The sequence below is a fragment of the Phyllostomus discolor genome, chromosome 6 (genome assembly GCF_004126475.2).
Source record: "Phyllostomus discolor isolate MPI-MPIP mPhyDis1 chromosome 6, mPhyDis1.pri.v3, whole genome shotgun sequence".
Classification (NCBI taxonomy): Eukaryota; Metazoa; Chordata; class Mammalia; order Chiroptera; family Phyllostomidae; genus Phyllostomus; species Phyllostomus discolor.
Window position 1 is genome coordinate 13,868,793 of NC_040908.2, and position 9,095 is coordinate 13,877,887.

The following is a 9,095-nucleotide window of genomic DNA, read 5'->3' on the forward strand; positions in this document are numbered from 1 at the left end:
AAAATAGGAACAGGCAGCTTAATGAAAAAGAAATAGATAGTTTGATAAACATAGAAAAATATCCAATTCAAGATATAAAAATTGCAAATGAGTAAGAAGAAAATACTCTGTCAGCTACCAGTGACCAAAAGACGAGCTACGGATTATAATCAAGTTGATGACATCTGCTTGCACATGAGCACACAAATATGTGTCTAAGGATGTTCAAGGCAGAGTTGTCTGGAAAAGCAGATGGGTTATGCCCATTCCAAAGCAATAGGCTAAGTCCACATGGGCTTTCCAAACAACGTAACACTATGGGGGGAAATAGTGAAGTAGCTCTAAGAGGCCTTAAGTAATGCTTGCATTAAAGGAATCAATAAATAAATGAAGTACATCAAGACCTTAACACTGGTTGTTGTTAGGGTAATTGGTGACACAGGCTATGAAAGAACTCACAAGAAGAAGAAAACGTAGAAAATAAAGTTTTTATTTACTGTCCAAGAAAGGAGAGGGGCATGGCATGGACAGACACACAGCAGTGAGGGGTGGGGCTTTGAGTTTTTATTGAGTTCTAATAGGATTAAAGCAGGGGCATTGCTGTTGGGGACATTGTCACTCGAGGCTGCAGTTTCTTCCAGTATTACCTCCTGCCCATGGCTGTAGGGAGCAGTTTGTCATGTTCTGGTCTAGCTTTCCAGTGATTTCCAGTGCTGGGGACATAAGCTCAGGAGAGGAGAAGGGTGTCGTGTTTAACAAGGTCATAGGCCTGCTCTGCAAATGGTGCCACGATAGCAAATGGCGCTGACTTTATCCTTTCCATTGCAACTAAATGGTAGGATTGCACCTTCTTCTTCTTTTCTGTACTTTTCCATTTTGTATTCTATGATGAAAAAAAACCTTAATAAAAAATCAAGTCTCAACTTCTTTCTCATATACCAACCAGGTCCAGAGTCCTTCAGCTGTGCCCACGTGTTCCTCGTTGTCAGGAAGTACTCACGGGGCTGAATCAGTTCTTGGGCCTAGGGCAGGGTTCAGACAAACAGGTGCTCATTGCTGCCACCTACCTACCCCCAAGTCCAAGGTCAACCATAAGGCTATTGACCTTTGTCCCTCTATATACAGAACGGCATTTAGAAACCAATAAGTTTTTACCCCTGCTGACAGCTTCTCTGAGCAAGTTGCACCCTGGTCCAAGAAGATTTCCTTCCTATTCGTTTGTGCTTTGACCCCTTCTGGCCATGTCAGCTGGGGCCTTTGATGACAAAGGTTTGTGACCCAGGACTCTCTTATCTGTATCCCTGAATCCAAGCAAGATATCTGAAACCTTCCTTTACTATGTAAACTATTAATAGGTTACTAAAGAATAAAGGTGGCTTGGACCTCTATTTTTTGTGGACCCTAACATACTCTCTTTCCACCTGGCATGACACTGAGTTATCAGAAATATTAAAGGATCGGTTATCGGAGTGGGAAGGGACCTCGGCTGAGATACCATCTAATCCAACTCTCACTTTACAGAAAAGGAAAAGGAGCCAAGAGGGGAAATGGACTTGGCGAAGACCACACAGCGTGTCAGCGGCAGAACCAGAAGACCAAAGGCCAGGTCTTCCGACTCGGAGCCTAGGGCATCTAGACAGGGGGGTTAAGGTAGAGTAATTTACAGAATAACAGAAATGTCTGGCTACAAAAGTGAATGACATATAACATAAGACAGAATTTGATTCTATAAGGAAAGTAGCTCTTCAAAAAGTCTTCCTAAGGCCCTGGCTGGCGTAGCTCAGTGGATTGAGTGTGGGCTGCAAACCAAAGTGTCGCAGGTTCGATTCCCAGTTGGGGTACATGCCTGGGTTGCAGGCCATGACCCCCAGCAACTGCACACTGATGTTTCTCTCTCTCTCTCTTTCTCCTTCCCTTCCCTCTCTAAAAATAAATAAATAAAATATTTAAAAAAAGAAAATAGAATTTACTTAAAAAAAAGTCTTCCTAAGGAGGAAAGGAAATGAATATAATAAACAAATAGGAGTTCAGGGAAAGTGTGTGGACGAGAATCGAGGTGTCCTTGGAAAGTCACCTCATGAATACCTTACTTATCGAGAGGCCCTTACTTCAGCCCATGTGACCATTCGGGACTCAGCTGACATCTACAAGGAGCCAACACAGGCCTGTGAGCAGCAAAACAGGTCATAGAAATATTCTATTGAAGGGCGTGGCCAAGAAAAACAACTAAAAGGCATCCAGACTGGAAAATAAACGTGAAAATATCTTTACTCACAGATGATGTGACCTCATAGCTAGAACACCCTAAGGAATCCACTAAAAAGCTGTCAGAGCTCATTGAAGTTCAGCAAAGGCGTGAGAGCAGTGTGCAAAAGATCATATTGTTTTTGAGAAAATGAATAAGTGAAACCTCATTTAAAATGGAGAAAGAAGGCAAGGAGAGAGAACTCGCACATGTGTGTCAATGCCCACTGCTGACCCCAAGACTCCATGTATCTCGGTGTATATGCCAAAATATGATTTGGGCAGAGAGACCATGATAGCTACTACGACACACAGTATTTGGACAGTGTGCAGAGAGGAGCAGGAAGTGCACAGCTTTTTACCCAGTTATGTAACGGGGTGCTGAGCTGGAGGTTCCCCCCACATGGAGAAACCCCCACAGCTATCACTCAGGGCATGAGGGAAGCTGAGCAGGGCCTTTGAGAGCTACTTTGCCTATCTGAAAACTTGGTGGCTGTTTTAGCAACATTAAAAGTTGTGCCTTCTTGGAGCCAGGGAGATGGGCAATACCCTAACCCACGGTGCAATGTAGCCAGAGGGGCTTCCTGTGCCTGCGAGAGCTGCTTGGAGGGGGCTTCTGCGTCACAGGCCTCGCTTACCTGGACTAACAATGGTGGGAGAGAGAAGAGAGAAGAAACAAGACTACTGGCAGGTGTAACCCAGTGCGAGAGGAGTTGAAAATGGGGTTATGGAGGAAGATCTGCACCAGGATTTAAACTTGGGTGCTGCAGCCCTGCTGGGGCTTTACCATGTGGTTTGGGAGCAGAGAGGGGGCTCTTCTGACCATGTGGCTTAGAAAGCAAGGAAACGAGATGTGGCAGCCATGTGGAGCGCTCTCTCTCGGCCACATGGTTAGAAAGAGTGCAGAAGGACTCCCACCGGCCTGCCTGAGGAAGTGCTACACGGTTTTGGTTTAAGAACAGGAGCCTAGCTGAGCTACAGACTTCTATTTTCTTTTTCGGAGATACAGTGCCCTTGACTGGCCTGGTTTGGCAAGGGGAGGCAGGACTGTGTATGTGTGTTTGTGGGTGTTTTAAAGGGACTTTGGGATTTAGTGGTAACATTCCACCATTACTCTAAACCTGTATAACTTTTGAAGAAATAGTTCCTTTCCTCTCTACCAAAGTCTGGCATTGAGAGTGACAATTCTTTCTTTTTTTTTAAAGATTTTATTTATTTCTTTTACACAAAGGAGAAAGAGAGAGAAATATCAATGTGTGGTTGCCTCTCATGCGCTTCCTACTGGGGACCTGATCTGGACCGCAACCCCGGGCGTGTGCCCTGACTGGGAATCAAACTGGCGACACTTTGCTTCACAGGCTGGCACTCAGTCCACTGAGCCACACCAGCCAGGGCTAGACTTCAGTTTTTACATCAGTAAGATAAATGAGTTAAATTAGATGACCTTTGTGGGAATTTTAAAATGTTGTTTCACTTCCTTCTGGCCTTCATGGTTTCTTTCTTTCTTTCTTTCTTTCTTTCTTTCTTTCTTTCTTTCTTTCTTTCTTTCTTTCTTTCTTTCTTTCTTGATACAGGTATAACTTTATTATAATATTTACCTTGAAATTTATTCAATTTAATATCCTTGGATTCCTATTTGTGATGGGGGACTCAAGAGCTGGAAAATTCTAGCACTAGATAATAGTCAATAAGCTTAGTAATTGATGCATGTGGAAAGCTATTGTTCCAGGAACTGAAGGTGTGACCCACTCTGACTCCAGGAGACCATAAGCAGTTCCACCTTTGTGCCCCGGGATGACTGCAAGCCATCAAGATGGGATCCCAGCCACCGTGCTCCAGGGACATACATCCACTGCCCAGGGCACAGATGAAGAGGCACCCGTGGTCAACAGAGGAAAGGATACTTCAGCTTTTTACCTGATTAACCTTTCCCCTGAATTCCAAACCCCGTACCTACACTTTTCTTGACCTTATAAAAAGGGTAGCTTGGAATGGAGTGTAAGAGGGTCTGTTGGGGTCCATAACCCACTGTCTGCTCAGATCGCCAGCCATGTGAGTAAGGTGCCCATAAAGATTCAGTCCCTGTCTCTGCCTGTTGGGTCTGGTGGCAACAGGCAGCAGGAACGCCAGCTTTTCCAGTTTCATTTGTAGGTACGTACTCAAGGCAGTTTTACATCCATAATCCATGAGACATGTATAAGAATGTTAGGTGGCATTAACAGCATAGTTCTGGCTCTGGCTGGGTAGCTCAGTTGGCTAAAGCATCATCTTGCTATGCCAAGGTTGTGGGTTCGATCCCCAGTCAGGGCACATAAGTTGACTTTTCCTGGTTCTTCAAATGCCAAGTAGTTTTGGATTGTATCCTGGACATTTGAATATTATGTTATGAGACCATGGATCTTGCTTAAACCCTACGGAAAATGTTGCTATTTTTGTCCTGGTTTGGTTCACGTCACAAGTTGTGACCAAACTCTAATGGATTGTGTTTTCAACATCGCTTCCCCTTCCAAAGTCTTTGCAGTGATGTTCAGCTCCACTGCAAACGTGTGCCACCCAGTGGCCAGTCTGGGACCCAGTGATGACCCATCTCTCCACGCAGGTCTGAGCGAATCTATGCCGTGTTATTTAGGGTCAGGCCCGTGCACACACAACCAGGAGAGATGTCAGGAGTTCATAAAACTCTGTGGGGTTATCTTCCTGAAATCTTCTCTCCAGTTACTCCCGTTTCCCTGAAATAATACCTCTAGTCAAAGTAACATGCACGTGTTCTTTCCGCCACTGATGAGCAGATGGAGGTGTCCACATCAAATGTCCACATCAGTGAAACTATGACAGAATGTCTGTGCCCTGTAAACTCAGGAACATGGTGATGACTTATTTTGTCTCTCTCATGGTAGAAAGAAAGCTTCTCAGGTTTATCTTAACCCTTCTACAGACGGCGGGGAAATGTCCCTAACCAGCTGGCCAGCAGTTCATAACCTTTCCAGCTACACACTTACCTGTGAAATACCGCAATGCTTGAGAGATTCTTTGCTACAGTGGATATTTCATTTCAAACTCTGCAGAAACAATGATGAAACCCTTCAGCTGTAGAGACTGGAGGCAAATCTCTTGACCTTTTGAAAATATGCAGATCTCGGAATGAATTTTCATGATCTTGGAATGAATTTTCATGAAAGCAGGTGAATCCTGATCCAAATTATGTATGAACTGATACATTTTTTTTGCTAAAGACAATCATTATAAATTAGCCTATTTTTACTGACCATACCCCTTAAACTTGGATTCAACTTTAATTCTGAGAGAAGAAGAAAATGTCTCGCCTCTGGAACTGCCCTGAATGAAAGAGCATACGATCAGAGGAGTGGACCGGGCTTGTGGTACGCATCTCGCTTGGCACTCTGGGATACGGGCTGCAGGAGATGTGTTTCAGGAAGGCACAGACGTTTGACTCCATGGGCCCTCCCCAGAGATGGAACTTTGCAAACTATTCCTGGGATTAACTATCTCAGCCTTTCCCACCTGGTTGTAAGTTCTGGAGGGTGAAGACGACCTTTGCAAAAATCTGAACAGTTGTCTCTGATCGTTTATTAATGTGGTTTTCTGATTTTTCACATGAAAATTTGAAAACCTACTTTAACCAAAATATTTTCATAGTTCATACCATGGTATTCTTCATGCCTGGCCAAAAAAAAAAGTGAATCCAGGGTTGCTTTTCTTTTAAAAATCTTTTCTAGCCCTGGCTGGCGAAGCTCAGTGGATTGAGTGCGGGCTGTGAACCAAAGCCTCGCAGGTTCGATTCCCAGTCAGGGCACATGCCTGGGTTGTAGGCCACGGTCCCCAGCAACTGCACATTGATGTTTCTCTCTCTCTCTCTTTCTCCCTCCCTTCCCTCTCTAAAAATAAATAAATAAAATCTTAAATAAATAATCTTTTCTGATGCTTTTAGTAGTGAGATTTTTATGGCTCTATGAAGTTGATGTGTCAGTGAGGTGGACCTTGCGAGCCCACAGATTTCTCCAAGTCCTGTAATTCCATAATTTTAAACATCTAACTTCAGGACTAGGTGTGACTGTTCCAAGATTATGACTAAACTAGGAGATATTTTCTGGCTTATTCCCAAACAGTCATTCTATTATTACCTTATGCCCTTGTCTTTTGTTAAATCCTGTGTGCCCAATATAATAATTTTGGCGTGGGGAAAAACATAATTAGTCACTTCTCCAGGGTCATATTTGATGGAGAATACTCGATAAATGAAAATCCATTCTTTATAGCCTGTATTCATATTGACTGTATTATTAGTTCATTAGCTTTTTAAATGTTCCCTTGGAATGTATGTCATGTTTTCAGTTGTTAATCAATCACAAAGCATGAACTTATCTGTGGTTTTCCTTCCTGGAAGAATGTACTGATGTATATAAACTCTGGAATTTCCTCTTCTGTGTTCTCCAACACTTAAAATGCCCATGTTAAAATAGGACTGCTCTTAGAGATAATTCTCTAAGGAATTCCATTGTTTACATTTTTTTCTTGCAACAGTATATAACCCTTTATGCCTTATACATTTTACTTTATTTTTTGTGCCTCTTTTCCTGTTGGGTCCTGTTTGGGGGAGCATGTCTCACTCTGTATTTCCCATAGTTCCTGACTAAGCACATACCGTTCATTGAATTAAATGTCAAAAAAGTGGCATGCACACGGCACACTTTCAGCTGTTGTATTTCATGTTTCAACACATCCCTGAGTGCATTACAGAATGCCACACACATCCCTTAAATGCTGCTCTCTTTACAGCAAGTGGGTAGTGTTCTTGTAATCATTGTTATTACATGCTTTTGAAAACACTTCTCTGAATGAATTACAGAAGAGCTAAAAAAAAAAAGAGAAAACAGAAAAGCTAAGAATATTCTCAGGTATTCTTAGAATCTCACATCATTCCTTTTAAAATATCCTTTACGGGATAAAATCCAGCCTCCGCAGATGGAACTGGTGTAATGAGAGAGGTAGGGGCCCCGTTTGATATGGTACCGTTGCCAGCAGGAAGTGAGTTAATCACATGCCACCTAGGTCAAATAGAAATGAAGGTGGGTTCTGCATCCCGTTCCCCCTCAGGCAATCACACCCTGTCTCCTTAAATCTGGGGTAGAGTTGCTTTGGACCTTTACCTCAGAGCTAAAGAGTAAGTCCTACCAAAGAGTTTGTGTTCACTTAAGACCCCCCTACATTTGAGCAACAACAGAATACCTGCATTAGACGGATAAAAGCAGGCAAACAACACCTTCTAAAAAATAGAAATGACTTTGATTTTCGATTATCACAGCAATGGTTGCTTGTTGAAGGAAATGAAGACCATTGAGAAATGTGACACCTGGGAAACTGAAAGTGCTCATGGCTCCCTTTCTGGTCATGAAACAAACCAGACTATATACTTTGCTTTTGAGTGTTTGCCCAAAAGGTGAATGTTCCCTGTTATTTTTAAAAATGAAACAACCTCAACTTTTCATACTGTTCTGACACACACAAAAGAAATATACAAGGAAGTTGTTCTTTTTTCGTGAATGTAGTTCTCAGAATGTTTTTTCTTAAGAGTCTGTGAACTTTTTAAAAAATGTAGAAATTAATTTATTAAGGATGATCCAAGAAATGGAAATGACCTTACTGTCCATAAGCAGTAGAATGAATAAACACACTGTAGATAGTTTTACAATATACTACCATACTTTAAAATTGTGCAAAAATTAAATGAATGTAGGTCTATATGTATTGGTATGGCTCAGTCTCAAAACGATGTTAACTGTAAAAAATGTGACAGGTTAGGGACAGTGGGATGTTATTTAAGTACACACACGTACAATATGACACTATATTGAATCTGAATATGAACATATGTCATAAAAGTAAAAATAATATGATAAGAACAATAAACAACTTTAAGATAGCATTAACTCAGGGCACAAAAGGGAAAGGATGGTGAAGAGCTGGAGCTTTAGCTGAAGCATTAAAAAAAAAGCTCTGAAGCACATATGGCAAAAGAGTGACATCTGTTAATCCTGGTGGTGGCACATGGATATAAGAATATTACTTTCTTTTTTAAAATTATATTTTATTGATTATGCTGTTACAGTTGTCCTGATTTTTCCCATTGCCCTCCCTTCACCCAGCATCCTCTGCTCCCTCAGTCAATCCCCACACCATTGTTCAGGTCCATGGGTCACGCATATCAGTTCTTTGGCTACTCCATTTCCTATACTGCACTTTACATCCCCATGGCTATTCTGTAACTTCCTGTTTGTACTTCTTAATCCCCTCACCTCTTCACCTATTCCCCCACAAACCTCCATCCCATTTGGCAATCATCAAAACACCCTCCATATTCATGATTCTGTCTCTGTTCTTGTTTGTTCAGTTTGTTTTTTATATTCAATTATTGATAGGTATGCATTTGTTGCCACTTTCCTGTTTATAGTTTTGATCTTCTTTTTCTTAAATAAGTCCTTTTACCATTTCATATAATAATGGTTTGGTGATGATGAATTCCTTTAGTTTTTTTCTTATCTGGGACAGTCTTTATCTGCCCTTTGATTCTAAATGACAGCTTTGCTAGATAGAAAAGGTAGCAAAAGTAGATCCCTGCTCTTCATGACTTTCAATATTTCTTGCCAATCCCTTTGAGCCTGAAGTTTCTTTTGAGAAATCAGCTGACAGTCTCATGAGAACTCCCCTGTAGGTAACTAACTGCTTTTCTCTTGCTGCTTCTAAGATCTCTCTTTATCTTTAAACTTTGGCATTTTAATTATGATGTGTCTTGGAGTGGGCCTCTTTGCATCCATCCTAATTGGGACTCTCTGTGCTTCCAGGACTTGCATTCT

The 9,095-nt window shown here is 41.8% G+C and overlaps 1 long non-coding RNA gene across 1 annotated transcript; it reads left to right on the forward strand.

Annotated features, from left to right (window-relative positions):
• The first annotated feature begins 3,106 nt into the window (after positions 1-3,106).
• On the forward strand, positions 3,107-5,206 carry LOC118501500. Its single transcript, XR_004904125.1, has 3 exons — positions 3,107-3,401; positions 4,859-4,862; positions 5,192-5,206. It is a non-coding gene; the product is annotated as an uncharacterized LOC118501500 (long non-coding RNA).
• Positions 5,207-9,095: the final 3,889 nt, after the last annotated feature.